General features: G+C 43.3%; 1 long non-coding RNA gene across 2 annotated transcripts; it reads left to right on the top strand.

Moving 5' to 3' along the window:
• Positions 1-7,566: 7,566 nt before the first annotated feature.
• On the top strand, positions 7,567-22,009 carry LOC105235904. Of its 2 annotated transcripts, XR_002141941.1 has the most exons (6): positions 7,567-7,766; positions 16,053-16,175; positions 16,694-16,805; positions 17,957-18,099; positions 20,280-20,330; positions 21,886-22,009. It is a non-coding gene; the product is annotated as an uncharacterized LOC105235904 (long non-coding RNA). The 2 variants fall into 2 exon arrangements; XR_002141940.1 differs by lacking the exon at positions 16,694-16,805.
• Positions 22,010-22,413: the final 404 nt, after the last annotated feature.

Raw genomic sequence — 22,413 nt, 5'->3', positions numbered from 1 at the left:
CGCTTGTACTTCTTGGTTCTCTTCCCAAATAAACTGCTTACACCCACCTTCTTACCTCAGGGTTTGCTTTCGGGGGAATCCAGAGTAAGACAGGGATGCCAGCAAGCATAAATACTTGATCAATCCCTTTTATTTTCTGGTTGTGGAGAAAAGTAATTGCTGAGAGAGGTAACTTCCTATAGTATTCTGCAAGATTATTTCTGTTCTTTCTGTGTAAGTCTGACTGTGACATGTTTCCTGATCTGTAGTCTGTGCAACGGAACGGATAGCTATGTGATCAGTTCTCTTTCAGATCTAAAGTCCTCAAAAGAGTGAAACATTCTTCAGCATGTTCTATAGGGCGCCTAGAATAATACGTTGCAGGGTAAAGGCCATGCCTGACACTGTAGAGACAGCCTGCCTTAAAAAACAGTTAATCTCAGCAACCCTAACAGTATTTTGGAATTCATTCTAATCACCCAATTCCACTAAAAAAATTTTTGTTTAAAGATCCTGTTATTTTCAAGTCACAGTTATGTATTTTTTTAAAAGATTTTATTTATTTATTTGAGAGAGAGATAGAGAGCAGGAGTGGGGGGAGGAGCAGAGGGAGAGGGAGAAGCAGACTCCCTGCTGAGCAGGGAGCCTAATTCAGGACTCTATCCCAGGACCCTGAGATCATGACCTGAGCCGAAGGCCCACGCTTAATGGACTGAGCCAGGCACCCTATGATTATGTATTTTTTAAGGGCAACTACTTTTTTCTCCTAAAAACACATACTGAGAAAATTGGCCCCGTTGCTCAGTAGCACCAGGTGGTGTCAGATGGGGAGGCCAATCATGGACACTAAACTTATTCTCTATGGATCCTTCTAGATAGGGCGGTGGGGAGGCAAAAGCACCCCTGACTCTGTCTGCCTGGGGCAGCCTAGACTCGGGCAATGGCCATGACCCAAATCAACATCTTGCTGAGCCCAGAAACAAGACTTCAGACAGCTCCTGCCAGCTCCCAGCGGCAGATGTACCAGAAAAATGACTCCATACAAATTCAGGCGGTGTGCATTTCAGCTTCATATGGTGAGAACACTCCAGGAGAGTCTCTACTTACTTCTTCCATCTTTTCAGCTACCGCTGACTCTCTTGCCCCTCTGAATGAGCACCAGGATTGTCATAACCACCTTCGCACTAGCCACGTGAGCCCTCTCTGGGTGACATCAGTCACTGTCGATGCTACGATCTACTCCCAACAGACTCTGCTCAGGGGACCTTTGGCTCTTGTACAGAACAGGGAGGATCTGTTGGTAGTCTTCAGGTGTGTGTTTTTTTTTTTTTTGGTTGGGGGGGGGTATGTCCCTTTTTAGTCTATTGAACCTGAAAAGCCAAGCATTTAATTTCTTTGTAAGCAGCATTCCTCAGTGCCGTCCATTCCCCAAGGCAATGAGGATGGGCCCCAATGGTCAGAATAGGGAAGGGCTAGGGCACAGAGGCAATTAGGGAGAGCAAACTTCTCAGTCATCCTGCCATCTGATTTCCAGGTGTCTTTGAAGGTGTAAGCGGTCTGGGAGAACAATGTGCCTCTGTTCTTCCTCATTCTTCTAATTCTGAGAACAAAGGTCTACTTTCTGTCCTGGTGCAAAAAGCGGGGTGAATGCACCATGCTCTATACTTGAAAACGTGTAGCTTGTGAGTGCACGTGCCTGCACATGCGTGCATATGCATTAATACTACACGTTTGAAATAGACTTTGCAGATAATTACACTGACTCGAACTGGGGTTGAAGGGATTAAAGATGCTGGCAAACTTTTGAGAGGACCTGGAAGACTAATTACCGTACAGGGCTGAGTAGAGGGCATGGTATGGATTTTGGAGATAGAGATGAGTTATGTGACCAATATATGAGGTTTGAAATACCTATAATGATTCTTTCGGAAAAGCACTGTGAAGCCCTACTGGGTGTATTTATTATTGCGTTGTCTCCTTTCATTCTGAAGACATTACTGAATATCCACCAGGCAAGGTGCTTGGCATGGTGAATAAAAAGATGAATAAGACATGGCCAGGAAGACAGGTCCACAAGTTATTATAACCACATACTGTGCTGGGACTACTGCTAGAGATGCGTACAAACCAGTATTCTGGTACATGTGAAGAAAACAAAATAAAATGTAAAGGCCTGACATTTCTCCAAGCCTGTTGAAGAACAACAAAAGTGCAATTACTTCTCCACCTGCCCATAGGCTGTAAGATCTTAGAAAGCTCGCGGGATCTCCTGTGCTTGGCTCCTGCTGGTGCTGTGACTTCAAAAGGGCTTTTTAGTAGTGTGTTAATAATGAATTAAAGCCAGATTGATTGCAGCTTCGAGGCTGCCACTCTCAAAGCCTGGCCTTTGGTTCTGTGAGACATCGACAGAGTTAAGGAGTTTATAGCAGATGACCTTGAGGGAGAAGGCTAATCCTGCTGTGGATGATTAAGAATTTGTTTACACAATTTCCCATTGGGTCTTGATCCATGGAAGGTGGGTCTAGAGGGAACATTTTTGTTTTCACAAGCTCATTTTAACCATATAGAGAATCCTAATCATATGGAGAGCTTTTTCCTTATCAACCCTGTTCCTGGACTTTTTCTATTGCAGCTTTAGGAAAATGGATAGAGAGACACTGAACTAGAGAGGCCTTGGTAGGGGCGCCTGGGTGGCACGGCGGTTAAGCGTCTGCCTTCCGCTCAGGGCGTGATCCCGGCATTCCGGGATCGAGCCCCACATCAGGCTCCTCCTCTATGAGCCTGCTTCTTCCTCTCCCACTCCCCCTGCTTGTGTTCCCTCTCTCGCTGGCTGTCTCTATCTCTGTCAAATAAATAAATAAAATCTTTAAAAAAAAAAAAAGAGAGGCCTTGGTAAAAGAAGTGAATTCTTGTGTCAGTCCTCAGGTTCTATTTTGATCTGGGAGAATCTAAACGATGGGAAAAGTGGAAAAGGAAGAGAAGAAAGAGGCAGGAGAGAGAGCTACCATGAGAGAGGCTAAGTTGATCTATACAATAAAGAGGTGAGACAGGAGAAAAGGGGAAAAAACAGAGAAAGCCCTATGGACCTGGCATAGAGAGTGAGAGATGTCGAGTTTAGAGGAAGAGATGCTCTGAACTAATTGCAGGGAACAGAGGAGGAGAAGAGAGGAAAGGAATTTTAAGAGGTGACTCTGTTTTGCACTTATCGACAGCAGAATACACATTCTTCTGAAATGCATATGGAACATTCTCCATGATAGACCATATATTAAACCTTAAAACAAGCCTCAATAACTTTAAGGATTGAAGTCATACAAAGTACGTTCTCCAGCCAAGAACAATCAATACCAGAAGGAAATCTGAGAAACTTACAAATATGTGGAAATTGAACAATACGCTCCTTAATAACTAATGGGTCAAAGAGAAAATCATAGGAGTACTTAGAAAATACTTTGAAATAAATGAAAATGAAGATCAAACATACCCAAACTTATGGCATGAAGCTAAAGCAGATTTAGAGGGGAATTTATAGCTATATATATATCTATATTGAAAGAGAAGAAAACTTTCAAATCAAACCTATTCTACTACTCGAGGGTACTGCAAAATGAACAGTGAACTAACCCTAAAGCAAGCAGGAAGAAGAAAAAAATAAAAATCTTGGGGTTTTTCTCATGTAAGTATTTATAAAGCTGCTATGCAGTATTTCATTGGCTGGATAAACTATTCAGTGGTTAATTTAACCAGGCTTGTACCGATACACATATAGGCTGTGATCAATTTTTTGCTCTTATGATCATCTTGCCTTAAACATCCTTAGACACACAAAATCTCACATGTATGTGCATATATTTGTGAATTCTTGGAAGTGGAATTTCTGGGTCAAATAAATATGCATTAAAAACTTTAAAGTTATTACAAATTGTGCTCCAAAGAGGCTGAATTAATTTACACTTGCAATAATAAAATATAAAAATGCCTGTTTCCCCATAATATTATATACCAGTATAGAGTGTTAGTAGCCCTTTTAAACTTTGCCTACCTGATAAGTGAAAAATGGTATCTCAGCAACAAAAGCTCTAAGGTACCTAGTAATAAATCGCATGAAATTTGTGAGGCAAACTATAAACTTTACTGAAGCAATAAAAGTAAACCTGGAGAGAAATAGCATGATCCTGGGTGAAAAAGACTCAATATCATAAAAATGTGAATCCTCCTCAAATTCATCTATAAACTCACTCTCATTTCATTCAAAGTGCTAACTGAGCTTTCCATAGATCTTCACACGCTATTCTACAATTCCTACAGAAGGGTAAAGAACCAAGAATGCTAATTATGAAGAACAAAGAAGGAGATCCCTCTCCCCGGATATCTAAATTTATGAAGCCATAATAATTAAAATAGTGTGGTATTGGCTAGTGAATGAGAAAGAGATCAAGGGAACAGAACAGAGAGTCCAGATACAGACTGATAGCATTTTTAAAGTCTGATGATACCAATTCAGTCAGGGATATGGGGGATGGGGACTGTTCACTGGCAGCAGTAAACTGGTACCTTTGAGGAGCATTTTGGCAATATCCAGTAACGTTGAGCATGCCCATTTAGACAGTACAGCATTTGCTACTTCTGAAAAATTCTTTTGATATGTTCACAAAAAAACATGTGCAGGGCTGGTCACCAAAGCACTGTAATGGCAAAAAAATAAGTAATAACCAAAATGTCCACATAATGTCACATAATGAAGTCCACACAAACAAATCTCTAAAACATCATATAGAGTGAGAAATTAGGTTGTAACAGGACAGTGTAATATCCATGTGGATTTTTGAAAGAATCAAAATGATACTACATATTAAGCATATGTGGTAAACATAAAAATTATTAAAAAGTAAAACACTTTTAGGAGGTGAGCACTACTGGGAATAGAGGAAAACTGGAATAGAGTAGGGGCTGGGGGTGTAGCTGTATTTGTAACTTCAAATATTAATTAGAACCAAAGTTCTGAGGCCAATATGACCACAAGTCAACTTTTAAAAGACTTGGAGTGTAAATACATGTCAATTACATTATTTTCAGTATGTTTGAGACATTTCATAATCAAAAGAAATTTAACTAGTGTGGTACTGAGGTTTGAATATCCATTTCTGCAGGGCCTCAACATTTATTCGGGGTATATTAATATCATCTGAGAATGGGCTCAGAGATGTCCATTGAAAAAGGCAAACTCACAGCCTTTTTTATGTGTTACCATCTGGTAGAAACAAAATCTATGAAAACTTAGTGTAGTATTTAGGACCTTTCCCTCATCTTCATTTTGTTGTTCTTGTCATTTATCCTTTCTCATTAATGAGTAGATGGTCTAAAAAGAAAGGTTCCTATGTTTACAGGAGGGCAAAAATGAGGGAAAGGACTAGGGAGACAAAAAACTCCACAGCCGTTGCTTCCATTTCCTGGAAAGAATATCCATTAAAATTAAAGCAGGAAACTTCCCACCAAATCTCTAAGGCCTGGAAGAAGAAAGCTGAGACATGTTGGAAGCCACCTTAAACTGAGCATGGTAGGAGGCTTGTCCATCCCTTCCCCTTGACAGTGTATCTGGGGAACTTGGTCCCTAGTCCAGCTTCCCCATTGTGTCTCCTCCCAAGGACCACAAGAGCCCACATACCATCAGGTTCTGGGTACAGACCTAAATGACCTGCAATAGAAGCCACACTCTAACAAAGCCTCTGACTTCTCTTACTCTTTTCCTCTCTGAATTTCATTTTCTATTTCTAGTTTCTATTACTCTGTCTTCAAGTTAACTAATCTTTACTTCTGTAGCATCTAATCTGCTATTAATCCCATCTAGTGTGTTGTTTCATTTTTCATCTTAGGCATTCTGGTTTTATCACTAACAGTTCTATTTGGATCTTTTTTACATCTTTCATGTCTCTACTTAACATACCTCATCTGTCTTTCACTTTCAAACATACGAAATATAGTTACAACAATGGTTTCAATGTTCTTGTCTACTAATAATACCATCTGTGTCATTTCTTGGTCTGTTTCTATTAATATTTCTCCTCACTTTGGGTCATATTTTACTGGTTTTCTGCATGCCAGGTAATTTTTTCTTTGATGTCAGATGCTGTGAATCTTAACATGTTGGATGTTGGATGTTTTGTATTTCTGTAAGTTTTATTGAGCTTTGCTCTGGAAGATAGTTCACTTAGTTGGAGACAGCTTGATCTTCAGCTGAAGGCCAATTTCTTCCACACTACCAAGACAAGACCCTGCTGAGTACTCTGCCTGAGGCCACAGGAATTACAAGGTTTTCCACTCTAGTTGGTGGAAACACTATTCCCAACCCCGTGTAAGCTCTGAGGATTCTTCCCTCTGTTCCTTTCGGTGGCCTTGGTGTTTCCTCACACCACATGTTCTGATCAGAGCTCATATGAGGGCTCTCAGATCCTTGCAAATCTCTGGAGCACCTTCTGAGCACAGCTCTCCAGTCTCCAGTACTCTGCTTTGCCAACTCTAACCACCTCGACCTCCTTGGTCCCCCAGCTCCATCTCTTCAACTTAAGGTGACCCCCGGGCTCCATCTGGGTTCCTCGTTCCTGCAGTACAGCTGGAAACGGTCTCTGGGCAATACTCTGGGGAAATCATAGGACTTACTTCATTTGTTCCCTTCTCTTGGGGATCCTGTGCTACCCGATGGCCAATGCCTGAAAACCATTGTTTTATGTTGCTTCCCAGTGTTTTTAGTTGCTCCTGAATTATTTGAGGAAGAAAGCATTTCTATGGTGCTGTCTTTATTTGGGGTCCCCTGGGAGCAGACTCTGGGGTATAGTTGATATTTATTATTCATGGATTCTGTATTTGTGAATTTGCCTCCTTACTGTAATATTTGTAACCTCAAAATCAACATTCATGGCACTTTCACATTCATTTGTGAACACGCACAGAGTGGCAAAAAGTTTGAGTTACCTGATGTGCCCATTCCCAGATGAGGCCAAACAAGGTAATGCTCTGCCTTCTTGTTTCAGCTCTTATATTGTAAACAGGTACACTTTTCATAGTCTATTTAGTGCTACATTTCCCCCATTTTTGTTCTTTTCATTGGTGCCCCCAAGCCTAGTACTGACGTACTGGCTAGAATTCCTAAGCCCAAGAAGGCTGTGATGTGGTCTATGGAGAAAATGTGTGTGTTAGGTAAGCTCCATTCAGGCAAGAGTTAATGTGTTGTTAGCTATGAGTTCAATGTTTATGAATCAACAGTATATATTGAATAATATATCTTTGAACATAAACACAAAAAACAAGGTTATGTATTGATTGGTTGATGAAAGCATTGTGACCAGAAGCCTAGAAACCCCACCCCCAGAAGCAATGGTTCACTATTGGCTAATTCTGTATTGATGACAACTGCACAAAACATAGCAACTCCAAGTTCTTGTTATTGTGTAAGAAACTGTACACTTAATTTATTCAGGTGGCAAAAAAGAAAAGAGAAGAAAAGAAAAACTACTAGTGGGGAGAGAAGAGGATAAGGAAGGCAAGACAGCCTTTAAAGGGCATGTCATCCAGGCAGTTACCATGGTGGGTAACTAGAGCTTAATATCTTTGGGGACTTCTGGGAGCCAGGGTACAACGTGTGCCTCAGAGTGATCCCAAATGGGGGGAGGAAGCTGGGGTATTTATGCACCAGCTCCAATCGTTTGGAGACTGCTGGGAAAGGGCAATTGATGACCTGCTGGGGAGCAGACAGAAGGACTGGCTGCTGAAGAAAGTCCTCAGGCAAAGAGGTAAGGACACTGGCAATTGAAGTCCAGCCTGGGTTTCTACTACAGTGGGAGAGAAGGATCTGCGACAGACAGGAGGACCAGGGAGGTAAACTTAGGTGGCTCCAGAAGCCAGACAGATAACAAAAGCAAGAGAAATAAGTGAGGTGGGACTGCAGAAGCTGGCAAATTCCTACCCCTGTTGGACAAGAACAGCTGTCACTCAGTATGGCCAATTTTTGCCATGCAGGAAAAAGGCCTATCCTTGCCAAATCATCTGATTTTTCAAGAAAAGTAGGAGATTCATATTTTTAAAAACGTGAAATCCCCAATTTGTGAAAGTTGGCAATGGATTCAAGAATTTTAAAATACACCGTTAAGGCCAAAGAAAACATGTTGGCAGGCCAACTTCAGCCCACAGACTGCCAGTTTGCAACCTCTGATGGAAGACGTGCAGAACTCCACCTGTTGGGTATGAGTCCAGGAAAATGTATCTTTATCTCCTGTGCAATCTAAGGCATTCTGGGAGGGACAGGAGATGCCGACAAGTCTGCCCTGACACGTGTGTGGCCAGGCACCTCTGTGTCTGTCTAGTGAGGTCATCTCTCTCACCTGCCTCAAGTTTTATTTGATGTCCGAGGTCCACCATTTGCCATGGCTAGTGCAGTTATCCATGACTCCTTGTCACTGTTCTGGCATTTGTCTTCTCATGATTCTTTGACTCCTAGTGACCCGTAGGGCTTCTGTAGCCAATAAGGACTTTTTTTTTTTTTTTTGGCTGAGTCCAAGAGGGCTTGGCTGTTGTGTCCTGTGACCTCATTGTTTATCATCATGTTTGAAAGCTTCTGCCTCCCTTCCGTAGGCTGGGTCAGAGCTGGAGACAGCAGGGTAGATGTGTGAAATAAACTCTAGCCAGCATTACTATAATCTTGAACATCCAGACAATGGGTCACATGTCTAAGGCTTGTGACTTCTCAGCAGCTTGGCTGACCCTGAGCTCTTCCACTTTTTTTTTTTTTAAAGATTTTATTTATTTATTCGACAGAGATAGAGACAGCCAGCGAGAGAGGGAACACAAGCAGGGGGAGTGGGAGAGGAAGAAGCAGGCTCATAGCTGAGCTCTTCCACTTTTATCCACCATTTGAGATGGGAAGACATTGGAAATAGCTAATCTGTGAACATTTACAGTGTAAAACCCAAGTGGATGGGGAAGAGATGAATTGATGAGCAGCCTAGTCTTAGCCTTCAGGGAAAGTCTAGCAAATACATATAGTCTGACCTGCAAAGTTGTGACATGATCCAGATGCTGCCAGTTTGGCCTCCAACTCTCCCTACTCTCTGCAACACCTGGAATGGGGAGGGAAAGATGCTGTAGGACATTGTGGTATAGGGAGACAATGAGGATGATGGTCCCCAAGATGGGGACTGGGATTTACTCCTTGGATTCTCTTTGTAGGGAGTCCCAATTTGCAAGAGTGGGACTGTCTCTAAAGGAGGCTTTTGAGAACCTTGTGTGATCTCTTAATAAACATGAGATGATCCCTGAGAGAAATTGTATAGGGTGGAGATGTCTCTTGACAACAGAGGTTTGCTAAGAAGCAAGAGTGGGACAGGCAGAAATATAGGCCTTCCCTGACTTAAGAGGAGACAGGGCTGGGTTCCAGAACAGAGAACTCTTATGGCCTGTTGGAACCTTCCCGTAAGCCTTGTGTTCAGAAGGTTATATATCCAGACAGTTTGGGGCAACCCCCCCCCACGCCGCCAGGCAATTCTGCAAATCTTGAAAGAAGTACATTGTCATGAATTCACCTTGGATGTACTGAGTAAGTTGGAGGTAAGTCTGTAGGAAATTTCTGAGAGATTGTTTTAGAGGTAGAACTGAAGTTTATGCACCTGTTTCTGGGTTGGTCACAGGTGTGGTGAACATTGGATCCCAGTCCAAATTCTGCAACTCATTCTATGTGTAATACTGGAAATATTTCTATATATTCACAGAAGGAAAAGGCTGGATATGATGTTCCCCAGAGAACTTTCGCACTAATGTTCTATGATGGGAACTGGATGTGCATTATAAAATGGAGATTTTATGTGAGCCATTTTTCAGAACCTCTGACTACTCATGCAGCTGGAGGAAAGTGAATAAATCTTAAACATTCCACATAGCCTCCCTGTTTTCTGAACAAGAGTTCAGAAAATTCCTAGCATCTGCAAATATAACCCCACAGAGAACCAAGTCATCAGCCACAAAGAACCATAACTTCAGGCACAAGACTACCTTGCATTCCCATTAAAAATGCCCGTGCTCTTGGCTCAAAATATTGATTTACATTTTAAATTATATTTGCATATGAATTTCAATAGACTCCCCCCCACCCCACAGCTCTGTAAATAAATCAAATAAATTACTTAAGAGAACTGACTGTGGTAGCCCTCCAATCCAGCAGTGAAATCACTCACAAAGTGCAAACTTGAGCTTATAAACCAATCAAGATAATTGTGTCCTTGATCTGGGAAGAGAAGTGTGCTGTTGAAAGCAATAATCTGCTCCTTACTGGGACTCTTGAGACCAGAAGACAATGTCAGAGAAAGGCCAAAAGGCATTTCTTGGGTTGGGCATTCGGGCTTAGTACTTTTTCTGTATGAGTCGTGGGGGGAAGCATGCATCTTGAGAAGGTAGCTTTGGACTGAAAATTGGAAGCCTTGCATCATGAGAGTCAGCATGAACTGCTTTGTAGAGTCTGTCCAATATTTTTTATGCTCTGCCTCTTCCTAAAAATAGCAATTACCATCTGCATTTTATTTATTTATATTTTAGACCTTTCTTCTGAAAGGATTTGTAGCAGCTTGTGTGTACATTCAACTTAATAGGACAGAATAAATAGCTATGGGCTCTGGGGCAAAGGAAAAGTCAGCTTAGGGAGTAAGATGAAACCAGAAGTAAAGTTAGCACATGAAGCATAGACCGTGCAGTCTATGCAATTGCTGAAAGTGAGCCACTCTGATCTTCCTAGCAGCCAGTGTAAAGAAGGAAATACGATCAGTCCTCAAGGTCACAGTATTCAGAGAGTAAGAATGCTCTGACTGGATAATCAATAGATTCTCTTGGTCATTGTCCATGAAACCTGGGGTCCAGGCTTTTAATCTTTATTTTATTGTTTTTAGGGTTTTAATCTTTAAATGGCAAGTACCTAGAGAAAAAATTTCTATGCTGGTCAGTTAAAATAAATGCCAAATTCTTTGACAATCAAGAAAATTAATATAAGGGTTATATTCTTTTCGGTTTGAAAAAAAAATTATTCACACCAGGACTTATGCCTGTGTGGAGGTGGGCAAGCATGGATAGAAGCAAGACTGGATAGACTGGAGACTGGATAGAAGCAAGATTTTCCTTAGAAAACTGTTTTTTGGACATAAGGACATTCAAGTGCCCAGTGTTCTAGGTTCTAAGGCAGTGGATCTCAACCCTGGCTGCACATCAGAATGACTGAGAGCTTTGAACAACATTGAAACCCAGTCCCCCAGGGATCCTCGTGTATAACCAGAGATGAGGACCATTGCCAGGGCAAGGATGGGGTTGTTTCAGGTGGGAAAAACCCAGGGTAGCTACTACCAATCACCAGTCATAGTCATAGTTAATAAGATGCCCTTGCTGTATCTGATGGAAGTGATGGAAGAGCCTGGTGAACGATGAGGGAAAATGTACCTGGAGTTGGCCTGTTGGTAAAGGAGTTGGCCTGTTGCATCAAATTGTTGGAACTTAGCCAGTTAGTCTTGGAAGGTGCCTGCCCACAGAAAGGACTTAAGCCCTTTCAGAATGGGGCCTCCTCCTGTGACTTTAGTTTGTAGAGTGACCAATCATCTCGTAGGGTAACCAGACCATGGGGCTTTTGCCGTTCGAACTGGGAAATCCCAGTAAATTGGGATGAGTTGGTCATTCTGTCGGTTTGGCTTCTTCTCAGGACAGGATCAAAGAGTAGAAAGAGGTGACTTGGCCAATGAGGAAGAGTCAGGCCTGAGACACTTGTGACTTGTTCTGAAGCAGAGCAGGGTTGTGGCTCTCTGTGGATGTTTATCTGGTCAACTGTGGCTTCCTTTCTAGAGGGGTTTGCCAACGGCAGAGTTCTCTGCCTTCACCTCTGTCCCTATCTCCCTGGGACATCTCTGTGTCATCTCCAGGGATTCCAACAGGGGCCCAGGGCTCTGGAAACCTTGGGGTCTTGAGGAAGTGGAACTTCCTTAAACTTTGAGATCTGTTCTGTTGGACCCTGTAGGATCATGGCTCTCCTCCAGAGTCAGGGCACAGGCTTTCAAGACTCACTGCATTTTGCCTGGAAACTTTGTCCTTGAAAATCAGGTGGGCAGCCCCTGGGTTACAAACACTCAGATAATGCAGGTTCTCCACAGGAAAATGGTGACCTGTTACCAGGGTTGGTTTCATGGGCATTCACAAAAGGCCCATGATCAGAAGAGCCCATGTTTGGTTTAACGATCTACTGTCACCATTTTGAAATCTTTAATAAATTTTGAAGAAAGCAACCTACATTTTCATTTTATGCTGGGTCTTGCAAATTATGTAGCCCAAAGGCTTCATTCTACCCCAACAAATTGCCTTCTGCTGCCTTTGCCAGGGGTGCCATTATGAAAAAAACCTGACAATAAAATGGAGAGATTTTATCTCAGGAATTCACAAGCCTGGCCAACTCCCGAGACTGTTTTACAGCACATCATTATAAAGTGCTTGCAGATACCATATATGTAAATAACCTCAGGTGCAGAGAGAATAATAATAAAATGTAGTAAAATAATTAGGAAGTGATGGATTTTTGAGTATCCATTATCTTTTCTTTTAATATACTTCACTCAAGTATAAATTTACATAATTTAATTTTTAATAATGAGTATGTTCAACAACCAGCTAGCAAGATTCCTGAAATTTAACAACTAGCTCTGTTTAGCCAGCACCAGTTGGCTTGAGCATGTCACTACTTCCAGAACAGGGCTCAGTGATTAACAGAGCTGTGATCAATTAGCAGTGTCTCTTAAGGACACAGAAGGGAAGATAGGTGGCACACATTTTCCAGAACAACTTTTGTTTTTTTAATTGCAAAGAGCCTGGAAAGGAAATGGCACATTCTCCCTGGGAAGACACACGTAGATCTTGCCCCCGGTTTACCATGTTTCTTCAGTGCTGTCTGACTGCGTCTCATTGGCATTGTCAAAGTTCTTGAAGGAAAGAAGCGGAAACAACATGGGGAAGAATTTCTCGTTTTTGCCCCAAGTTTCTAACAACTCCACCAGGACTGTACACTCCAGAAAAGTCAACTGCCGACACGTGCGCGGAAATAGTTTGCAGATTCTTTTGTTTAAGTAAAGAGAGTGTTTAAGGTCTGAGTCTCACAGTTTAATATCTCCTCAAGACTTTCTGCACCAGCTTTTCCATTTCCCTTTTGTTTTTCCTATGGTATTTGCCTGCAGATGGGCAGATCTGGGGTCAGCCCAGTTCTTAAAGGGACCAAGCAACAGCTGCCTCCGTAGAAGCATGAAGGAGTTAAGGTGACTTTCAGAGTCTCAAAAAGCCTCTTAATGAGCTGGTAGCATTTGGTACAACTTGCCTCAGGGGCTGTGACTTGAGGACTTCCAGCTAGTGCTTTTGGAGTTGAAAAGGGCTCTCGGAGATCTAGGGACCAGGCTTGCTTCCCCACCCCCACCCCCCCCCNCCCCCCCCCCCCGCCCGGTCGCTTTATCTGTGGTTCCTGCAAGAATCTGCCCATAGTGGGTGTTTGATAAACCTTCATCCCAAGTTGATCAGTCAGAGGGTGTTAGTTACAGCGAAGAGATAACCATTCTTACCAACAGACTTTTTTTTTCATTTCTTTATTGAGGTATAATTTACATGTAATAAAATACACATATCTTAAGTGAACAGCTCAATACTTTTTTGCATATACATTTGTAAATATCCATGCAACCACCACCCTATCAAGATATAGAACATTTCCTTCACCCTAGAAAGTTCTCTTGTATCCTTTTCCAGTCAATGCCAACTTCCCCAGAGGCAACCACTGTTTCCATCTCGTCTTAGAGTTGCCATATAAAATATCATAGACTAGGTGGCTTAGACAACAAAAATTTATTTTCTCATGGTCTGGAGCCTAGAGGTCCAAGATCAAGGTTCTGGCCAATTCAGTTCCTGTTGAGAGCCCTCTTCCTGGTTTGTAATGGCCACCTTCCCACTGTGTCCTCACATGACCTCTTCTTTGTATGCATATGAGCCTTCTGGTCTCCCTTCTTAGAAAGACACAAATCTTATTGGATCAGGGCCTCTCCATTATGGCCTCATCTAACCTTAATTTCTTTCCTAGAGGTCCCATCTCCAAATACAGTCACACTGGGAATTAAGGCTTCAACACAGGAATTGGGGGCACGCAAACATTCAGTCCACACTAGGCCTCTATCACAGATTAGCATTGCTGGCTCCAGAGCTTCATACGCACGGACTCATACAGTATATGCTCTTTGGGGTGCGCGTCTTTTGCTCGGTGTAATGCTTTTGATCCAGGTTGTTGCATGTGTGTTTGGGAATATTGAAAGGGATTTTGTTGTACAAATAAGTCATAATTTGTTTATCCATTCTCCTATTGATGAACATTTGAGTTGTTTCCAGTTTGCCAAGAGACGTGTTTTTTTTTAAGATCTTTTTATTTATTTTAGAGACACAGAGAGAGAGAGAGAGAGTGGGAGGAGGTGCAGAGGGAGAGGGAGAGAATCCTCAAGCAGACTTCACACTGAGCGTGGAGACTGACATGGGGCTCAATCCCAGAACCCTGAGATCATGACCTGAACAGAAGTAAGAGTGGAACGTTTAATCAACTGAACCACCCAGGTGTCTGAGATGTTTATTCTGTGTAGGTCATTATGAGAGCTCCTAGGCTATAAAGAAGTGTAAAATATGTCCCTGCCCATCAGAAGCTTATGCTTGGGGGTCTGTGCTTGAAAGCTAAGACTACACCAACATATCAAACAAAATATGACTCTGACTCAATGAATACAGACGGAGGCAAGGACTCAGGAGGAGGGAGTTTTGAAAGGAACTTCACTAAAGTCTGTTTGTAAATACGTGCGCTTAGAAGATGAGCCAGCTTAAAAACATCAGCTGCCAGAGAACCAAAAGCAACTTCAAATGAGATCGGAGCTGGCAGGTAGTTGGGCCTGTTGCATGGGTACCTCTGGGAGGCCCCGTGGCCTGGGCCAAAAAGTTTAATGAAATGGGAGCAGGGTGAAAACATTGCCCTTGGAACATAGCTGGCTCCTGTTTTGTTTTTGTGGTTTTCTCCAAGAGGGCGGGGAGGGAAAGGCCTGTCCTCAGAAGGACAGCTAGATAGCACATCCACGGTCAGGAAGGGCTCTCTGTGGCCAGGCATAGATGTTCCAAGTGGTGAGCAAAGGAGATACTGGTCCTGTGTCACAATTTGGGGTCTAGAGGGTGCATATTCAACAGCTCTGCCCCCAGGGTGGATTTGGGTGAGTTTGGTAGAGTTTGGGGCATCAAGAACAATGCCCTAAAGGTAGAGATGGGGCTGGAACATGACAGCCCCCTAAGGCAACCCAAGAGTCGGTGGGCAGAGCTGCTAACGTCCCTGTCCAGGAGGCTGATGGTTGAGGTCCTGTGTGTGTTTTCATAAACCTTTGGAAGCTTATCTCTTCAAGTCCTACCTTACCAAGCTCTGTCTACTTCTTAGGGCGTTGCCTTTCCTTGCTCTGGTCACATGGCATGATTGAGTTGAAAGTGACCCTGGAGCTCCTAAGCATTCAGAGGTGAAGGAGTGATAGAATGGGCAAGTTTGGGGAGGTTTCTGGAGAGTTATTCAATGAAATCTCCGAACCATAGTTTCATGACCATGTTGGTGGTAATGACATCAATATCACATAATACTAATGTTCTGCTTGCTTGGGTTTTAAATTTTCTTTTTTATGTTTTTTTTTTCATTGAAAGGACAAAAACCATCTTAAATAAAATTTGGGGAAAAAATGAGAAATCTTCCTAATAGCACTTCCTGACAGATATTGTCACATTTGTCTTAACTTCCAGTTTATATTGCGTATACTGTCTTCGCACATGCTCTCCACAGCATTTTCCGTGTTGCTGCAATGGTCTTGACAATGCTTATACGTAACAGCTGCATAGCATTTAATGTTGATGCACCATACTTTCCTATTTCCGTTGCTGGACATCGTAGTAAAGTCCAGATTTTGCTATTATCTGTAACTCTGCAACTGAGTGATTCTTTAAAAAAATTTTTTTACCCAAAGATGCCACTTACCACAACCCTGAGCGAGGCCCAGGTGTCATCAGTGATGGAAGAACAGAAGGATGAAGAGGACTCATGACTGAAAACTGCATTGCTGTGGATCCAAAGGGAACCAAAAATGGAGGTGCAGTGGGGGAACTGCCCAAAGCATAATTTTTAAAATGATAAAAAAGCATAATTCTCATACAAATACATTATGAGTACATGCCAAAGCTTTATTTTACCTCATTAGTAAGAGAACCAGGTGTACAAGGTGTGTAAGATGACTCACATACGGTGGTAAAAGAAAAAATGTGACTGAGTAGGGCGCCTGGGTGACTCAGTCGCTTGAGCGTCCCGCTCTTGGTTTCGGCTCAGGTCATGATCTCGGGGTCCCAGAATCAAGCCCCATGTCATGCTCTGTGCTCATCGGGGAGTCTGCCTGAGACTCTCTCTCTCCCTCTCCCTCTGCCCCCCTCCCCACTTGGGCACACGCACGCACACATGCGTGCACACTCTCTCAAATTAATAAATCTTTTTTTTTTTAATGTGAAATAAGTTCAATAAGTTAGATACAACACCAGTTCTTTTCTTCAAGGCCATAAAACTCTAACCTTTAGAGTTATAGTTTCTCTCAAACAGAAGTCATTTTGATCTCTACAGGAAAAAAGCCATTTGTACCACTAATGGGTACACACCATCTGCATCTTAATGACTTTCAAGAAATTAACAGCTAATCTTGGAGAGTTCTACCATGTTGGATCAAGAGTAAATAGTAAGTCAACAAAGTTACGTTCTACTAGAAAGTCGAGTGACCCCGAGTAAGGCTTGACTGTGAGGGTCATGCATCTATTTTGTTTTATTTCTGACTTTTGGATATTGTTTTTCTTGAAGAAAGAAGTGACCAGAGACGAGATTCCGTATGACTGACGCTAGGAAGCGGCCCTCCAGTTATCTCAGTGCAGGGCAGTTCAGCCGGGTCGTTCTCCCAGCTTGAAGCCATGTGGGGTCCCCAGGGCCCGTGAGCACAGGAAAGGGAGCTTTCAATAATGAATGCCCTGCCACTGGGGATGGACGGAGAGGGAGGCCCCTGACACATGAGAGGAACAGGAGTGGAGCCCTGGGATCTTGCGAGAGGCCCAGATGGCCCCTAATTCCCAAGGATTCTTGGAAGGCTGCCTGGGAAGGACCTTTAAAGCTCAGGTGGAAGTGTTCATTTTTTTTTTTAAAGGTAGATTCAATTAGCCAACATAGAGTTCTTCATTAGTTTCAGATGTAGTGTTCAATAGTTCATCAATTGTGTGTAACATTTTACAAAGTTGCGTGATCTTTTCCTTACAGGGTGTCGTTCTGCCACGGTGCTTTTGAGCCATTAACAGTATTGTTCGCTTTCACCACTGCCACTTTCTCACCCAAAACACCCCTTAGCACACTGACCCTAGAAGCCTAAAAGCCCAGCTCTGCCTCTGGCTCTTTTCTGCCCTTCCAGGCCCTGGCCCAGGATCATCGTTGCCCCTTCCTGAGGTTCCGGAGCAGAACCGGGCTCTGGGCAGCGGAGCAGTGGGGGAAGCTTCTGATTAAGGAAGAGAAATCCAGTGCCCGCATTTCCAGGGCTTTCTGGATTAAAAAAAAGGAAAGTCCCACATCCCAGGAACCCCCTCAGTCCAGGAAAACCAGGACAATAGGTCACCCTAAGTCCAGGCCCGCTTGCCATCTGAGCAGCTATTGGATGCTGCCGTTCCCGCCCCTGCTGGTTCTTTTAACTCTTTCCGCTCACCTTTCCTAGACTTGATGCTCTCTCAATAGCTCTCTTAAATACCCTCTTAATTCGTGAAGCTCAGGCCATAGGTCGGGACTCATGAAAGTTTCCTGTGTATTTCAGTCTGGAACAGAAATGGATACCAGTGTTGCATTTTTGGTTTCTAGCAAGGAGATATGTGAGAAGACACATTGAACAGAATGGGGTGTTTGCTTCCCTGGATCAGAAAAGAATCACATCGCTTTCTTTCAGTCATGGCACAGAGTTACAGAGTCAAGAGAAAGAAACAACAGAAAGAAAATGTTTTCTGGTGGGTATTTGTGAATAAAGGCTCCTGTGTGGAGACCCGGATTGTGAGACAGGGGTTGACAGTGGTTGACTGTGGTCCACTCTTGAAGGACACTTCACTTGCCATGCTTATTTACACCTGGGTGCTGTCTCCAAATGCTCTCTCGAGGCATTTATTCTGCTCCAGGGTCTTTAGAAAAACAGGTTAATAACTGGCCAAGGGAAGGGAGGAAAGGGGGACTGTGTTGGTGTGGAATGATCCATGACTGAATTCCTCTCAGGGATGAAGGCAAAAGCAGATCCCTGGATACGGGGGCATCACGCACAGCTCTGAAAATAAAACGTTATTGGCTCAAGTCTGAAACTGTCACTTTCCACTGGGATGGAATATATTACTCAGAAAAGAGAAGCACCAAATATTATGCAGTCTGCCTTTGGGGAAAGAAAAAAAAAACCACCCAGTTCTTATAAAAACACTTTTTTGGGCTGAAGGATTTGATTTCAGCTGATGAGTCATCACTGTGTTTTTTCACCACTTTGCCAAAAAATGAGGTTTTTAAAAAAGCATTTCTTGAAGCAAATTCTTCCATTGCTTGGGTTTCCCTCATCTGAGAGAAAAGGCATTCTAAGCACTTAGATCCACAGTGCCAGAAGCTGTCCCAATTAGCAGGAAAGATGTAGTGGGACAGGATTCATAACTCTCAAGTTCCAGAGTCATCGTGAACAAGCAACCTCACGGTAATAATTGTGATTTAGAAAAAAGAAATGATCAAAAATAAATTTTAAAACACAAATTTCAATGAGTAAAGAGTATGTTTTAAAGTGACACAGTGAATGTCAGAGAGGCAAAGGAATTTAAGAGAGCTGGTAATAGAGGTGACCTGCCTTGTTTTACTAAGGCCAGTTTATCCATGCTTGAAAAGCACCCACTTTCGCTCTCAAGATGTCTTGCTTTGGACAGTGACTTATATGGTCACTCTAGGTGTAGTGGTTCTAAAACATGTTTACAGACTCATTGACACTCTCACCACCAAGCAGTCTACATCCGGGATGCCTGGGTAGCTCAGTCGGTTAAGCATCCATCTTCAGCTCAGATTATGATCCCAGGGTGCCGGATCGAGTCCCACATCGGGCTCCTTGCTCAGTGGGGAGCCTGCTTTTCCCTGAGCCTGCCACTCCCCCTGCTGTGCTCTCTCTCTGACAAATAAATAAAATCTTAAAAAAAAAAAAAAGTCTACATGCCCTCTCCTTGAAAATCGGTGAGCTTTTGTAACTGCCTGGATAAGTGGGGCGTGATATGATAGGACTTCTATCCCGCCCTCTATCAGGACACACACCCTAGAAACCCAGCCACCATATTGCCGGAAAGCCCAGCCCACATGGAGAGGCCACCCGTCTGTGTTTCCTCTGACAGCTGCGCTGAGGTCCCAGCAGATAGCCATCGTCAGCATTCAGTAAGCTGAGGGCCTTTTCCTTCCAACGATTCCAGCGCCTAACCCTTGAGCCACCCCAGCCGATGGCAGCTAGAGCAGGGATGAGCTCTCCCCTCTGAGGGCTCATCCACGTGATGCAGTCTATTGTCACGGTTTTAAGTCTAGGCTTTGGGATGGTTTGCTATTCAGCAAGAGAGCATCAGAACACTGCTGCATTTTTATTTCTTAAAACTGTCCCAATTATGATATATAAATATTTTTTAAATGATTTGCTAAATGTCTGTTTTTCTTCCTTAATTGCAAACTCTGTGAGAGCCAGGACCCTGAGTGCCTTGTCCACTGTTGTATTTCCAGCACGTGACTGTGGCCGCTCACACAGCAGGTGCTCTTAAATATGTTTATGGAACAAATGCGTGAATGCAAACGCCTGAAAAGTACATGGGAATACCAACGAGATGGAAGTGAAAATCAGAGCAGTTCCAGAGGATCTAAAAACAACTATTTTGGTTATTAGAAAAGTGAGGAAGGATATAGATTGCTCATACAAGACATCTGTGGAGCTGACTGCCATTTTGTAGTTTTGCATTTATCAACTATCCATTCACATTTGGGTGCACACTAACACGCTATCTCAACAAAAGCCTTTTTAATCTTTTGACATCTTTAAGAGTTGGGTTCAGGGTAGAGTCTTGGTTCACACAATTTCATTAATGTGTTTATACAAGATTTAGCTATACCCACATACCACAACAAGTATTGTCTCTCACAGGTGGAAAGGTGTGTGTCAGACTACATTCCACGGAAGAGAGTTTGTTTGAAGGTGGGTATATTCAAACTGGCAAAGTAGGAGACCTAAGGAGTTGACAAGTGTTATTGCAAAACACTTAGCTATTATTTTTTAGAACATGTGAAAGACTGAGGTCCCAGAGGGGGAAAAGATTACAACAGTGTCCATCTTTTCAAAAAGAAAGAACTTCTTGGGGCGCCTGGGTGGCACAGCGGTTAAGCATCTGCCTTCAGCTCAGGGCGTGATCCCGGCGTTATGGGATCGAACCCCACATCAGGCTCCTTCGCTATGAGCCTGCTTCTTCCTCTCCCACTCCCCCTGCTTGTGTTCCCTCTCTTGCTGGCTGTCTCTATCTCTGTCGAATAAATAAATAAAATCTTTAAAAAAACAAAACAAAAACAAAAAGAAAGAACTTCTCAAGAAAGGTGAGGGATGCCTGGGTGGCTCAGTCCATTAAACCTCTGTCTTCAGCTCAGGACATGATCACAGGGTCCTGGGATCGAGTCTCGCGTGAGGCTCCTTGCTCAGCGGGAGCCTGCTTCTCTCCCTCTGCCTGCCGCTGCCCTTGTTTGTGCTCTCTCTCTCTCTGACAAATAAATAAGTAAAAATAAAAAGAAAGAAGAAAGAAAGAAAGAAAGAAAGAAAGAAAGAAAGAAAGAAAGAAAGAAAGAAAGAAAAGGAGAAAAACAGAACAAAACACCAATTTATCAATTTGTGAATGCCAGGCAGAACTCAAGGTCCCTGGGGTGCCTGGGTGGCACAGCGGTTAAGCGTCTGCCTTCGGCTCAGGGCGTGATCCCGGTGTTATGGGATCGAGCCACGTTAGGCTCCTCCGCTGCGAGCCTGCTTCTTCCTCTCCCACTCCCCCTGCTTGTGTTCCCTCTCTCGCTGGCTGTCTCTATCTCTGTCAAATAAATAAATAAAATCTTAAAAAAAAAAAAAAAAAAAAAAAAGAACTCAAGGTCCTGAGCAACCAACTTGGCTAGAAGATGATGGATTTGGAGTCAGGACCAGCGAGCTGCCTCCGATGAGAGTGACAGATTATGTAAACAATGGCAGAGTCTGAATGACTGTATTTGGGCTTCTCAGGTGTTGACTGCAGGTGAACAAATCAAATGCCTCTTCAAAGAGCTGCCTGAGAAGAGTTGGTGAATATCTCCTACTACTGGGGGAGAAACAGACAGCCTTGTGAATTGCAGCCACTCAAATGTCACATAACTTCCACTAGTCATCCTTCTGTGTATACCCCTTCCGTCCTCTGGCTCAGTTTCCCCAGGGACTGCATCTCCAGTCTCCTTTGAGGTGGGAGAAGGGTAGATATCAAATACCTGAGATGGGGAAGGGGTCCTCACCCACTGATATTCGCTGGTGATATACATACCCCCTTCTTCTTAAATCCAGTGTTTTATCTGTTCCATTAATAGTGCAATGGATTGAATGTTCGTGCCCGAGTCCCAGTTCACATGTTGAAATTCTAACCCCCCAGTGCGATGGTGTTTGGAGGTGGGGCCTTCAGATGTAATTAGGAGTAGTGTCCTTATAAAAGGGACCCCAGATTGCTCTTTTGCCCTCTTTCCACCATGCGCAGATACAACAAGGAAACCGTGGTCTACAACCCCGGAAGAGGGCTCTCACCAGGACCTGACCATACTGGACTGATCTGTGACTTCTAGCCTCCAGAACCGTGAGAAATAAATGTCTGTTGTTTATAAGCCCCATCAGTTTATGGTTATTTTGTTATAGCGGCCTGAGCTAAGACATCAACCAAACCTTTGTCCTTTCTAGACTCATTGTGTTCTCTCTGCCCTCTGTAAGTTTGCCCTGAAATGGCCTACCAATCCCCCTCCTATGTACTCTTTATAGTTAACTTTGACTTCTCTCCTCTCTTTCGAGAGTCCATTCAGATATTGTAGTAGAAACCACCTGCACCCCACCAAGATCCCTGTTAGCTGGCAGGTACACTCATCCCAGCTGCTCGAAGCTACATCCTCCTCCAGAGATGCCCCGGCTGCCAGCAGGAGCTCCTCCCACAGTTACGTAGGATGTTAGGCACTCTCCCCCGGGGAGCAGGCTCCAGCCTAATAAGGAGCACAGAAGTCTGGCCTCTTTGACCCCA

Source organism: Ailuropoda melanoleuca, chromosome 6 (genome assembly GCF_002007445.2).
Source record: "Ailuropoda melanoleuca isolate Jingjing chromosome 6, ASM200744v2, whole genome shotgun sequence".
NCBI classification, from domain to species: domain Eukaryota; kingdom Metazoa; phylum Chordata; class Mammalia; order Carnivora; family Ursidae; genus Ailuropoda; species Ailuropoda melanoleuca.
The sequence above is the reverse complement of the archived record's forward strand: the minus strand, read 5'-3'. Positions and strand labels throughout refer to the sequence as shown.